The sequence below is a fragment of the Anneissia japonica genome, unplaced genomic scaffold, assembly GCF_011630105.1.
Source record: "Anneissia japonica isolate Jap-2015-1 unplaced genomic scaffold, ASM1163010v1 scaffold981_len364101_cov180, whole genome shotgun sequence".
Lineage (NCBI taxonomy): Eukaryota > Metazoa > Echinodermata > Crinoidea > Comatulida > Comatulidae > Anneissia > Anneissia japonica.
Window position 1 is genome coordinate 307,008 of NW_022756110.1, and position 2,514 is coordinate 309,521.

Here is a 2,514-nt window from a genome sequence, read left to right on the forward strand (position 1 = left end):
GTGATGTGATGAGTTATTCGTATAATGATGATGGACAAAATGGGCAGAGTTTAGTATTGGAAAGGGCCATTGTGCCTCAATGTTATTTTTAAGAATTAACAGACGCTTTACTGTATATTTCGAAACAAAATTTAATGACAAAAAGGATCGACGTTTCGGCAGCATATGGGCTGTGTACTAGTCAAAAACAATCGGAATTACTGGGGCGTCACTACAACCCTTCGAATCGAATCGAAGAATGAACACGAGGTAGAATGTATGACAATATATGTACCAAGCAAGCATTTATTAATCAAATAACACAAAAGAAAATTAAAACAAATACTGCAGTTTATTTATGAACTGTCTCTTATACACATCTCATTTCACACTGACGGGTGTGTACGACATCAGTAATGTTATGTCAATTCCAAGAATGTTTAAGGTTATATCGGTTGATGAGGAATTTATTGATTAGGCCTATAATAACAAATTGCATCAATTTATTTTGCAAAAGCAAGGTTTCCAGCTTCAGAGGGGGCACATCCCCTGTCCGCACAGGGGCACACATTGGCGCTAACACCAGGCGCGTAACAGGGGTCTTGGGTCGGAGTGGGTAGTAATTTACCATACCCACCCCACCCCACTCCCCATATAGAAAACAATACGACATAGGGCTTATCTGATTTATAATATAGGCCACACACGTGTGTTTAAAACTAAATATAAGCATTTTCATCATGGTCTTATTTATTACAAACATATTCTTTCACCATCAATACACATTGAGGCCCTTCGTTTAGGTTAAAACGATCTATCTTAATTTGTCTTTCTTGAGTTTGGGACTATTATGTATTTAAATAACTTAAAAGGATAAACCTAAAAAAACCTAAAAAAAATATTTTTGTGTTTTTAATTCTAATTTCGTCGGAATTGATGAAAACTCCCTAAAATGTGTAATTTATAGAGGAAATTGGCCTACCGTAACAAGAAATGCGCGCAAAGAATTTGAGAACTTTAGGCACTTTCAGAGGATGCATTTGTCAAGGGGTGGGGAAAGATTTGTCAAAGATGGATATTTTCCCCTTGTCCCCCGGTGTTTTTAATTCTAATTTCGTTGGAATTGATCAAAACTCCCTAAAATGTGCAATTCTTAGAGGAAATTGGCCCATGCTAACAAGAAATGCTCGCGAAATTTGAGGTTTTTAGGCACTTTCAGTGGATGAAAAGGGCATTTATAAAGGGGTGGGGAAGATTTTCCAAAGATAGATATTTTCCCTTTGTCCACCAGTGGTTACGCCATCGGGCAGCATAAATCAAAGGAGTTATGACAGTTTTTGAAGTGGAGAAGGGGTTGCAGGTTGTTGTGAGTCTGGTCATTATGATATCTTCCTTTTTATTCTTGTCTTTATTTTCTCTTTACTTTTTCTTTCATTTTCTTTTCCTCTTCTTTCTCTTTCCCTCCCTCTCCCCTCTTTCATTTCTCTTATTACCCAGCCCGGTACGACGGCTTGGTCGGCCCAGTAAAAACCGTCACGGGGAGGGGCAGTTCCCCCTCCCCCCAGGGCCTGTTACAACACTGGCTAACACGCCAATCATCCCCCCCACCCAATGAAAAATATTTTTCTACGCCGCCTTATACCGGAGCATATACGCTATCTTGGTTAAGCCTTACTTTTTTTTTTAAATACTCAGCCGAAATTCAGAATAAAAAACGTTTTTCATAAGAAATTAACGTAAATTCAATTAATAATCTTGTTTTATCAATCACCGTTCATAAAAAATGGACATTTCACTGAATATTGTATCGTCATATTTGTACGGTACTGAACGCGCCCTCCACTAGCCGACCAGGGACCTCGCTGTGTTCACAGGTACCTACTTGCACGGACTGGCGGCGTACAAAGAGATCCTGCAGTTGGGCTTGCATATAGAAGGCGGTGCCTCAAGATGATATGCGATTGAACAATTCATTGTGGCGGTCCCGCCACGCTTAAGTATAGCTGGCGAGACCCCTGTATGTATTGTAACGTTTCTCGGCCTCGAACAAGTGTGTGGTTCGGCGACGGTGATATTCCGTCGACTTAAGATAACTAATAAAGATTAATGACACAGTTTAACTTGTGTGATGAGCCTAATTGTGACTCTTTTATTTCAATAAGTAATAAGCAACGTACAAATTATTACAGGTACAGTAATGTAGATACTAGATATGAAACAGGACAATATTGAGTTCATGTCCGATCAAAGTGGAGTCGCCAATCGATCTCCCTAATTTTTCTTTACCGAAATACTTTACAACTTTTCTAATTTACATATAAGGCGAGAGCCAATCAGCATTTAGTATGATAACTTTGGGAAGAAATCAGAGTAACATATCAGGCAAGAGCCAATCAGCATTAAGAATAATAACTTTAGGAAGAAATCTAACTAATATATCAGGAAAGAGCCAATCAGCATTAGTTGGGTTAATCCATTTTATACAAGGGTATAATTAAGCAATATAGACTGTACCAATTTTGTTACAATATATAT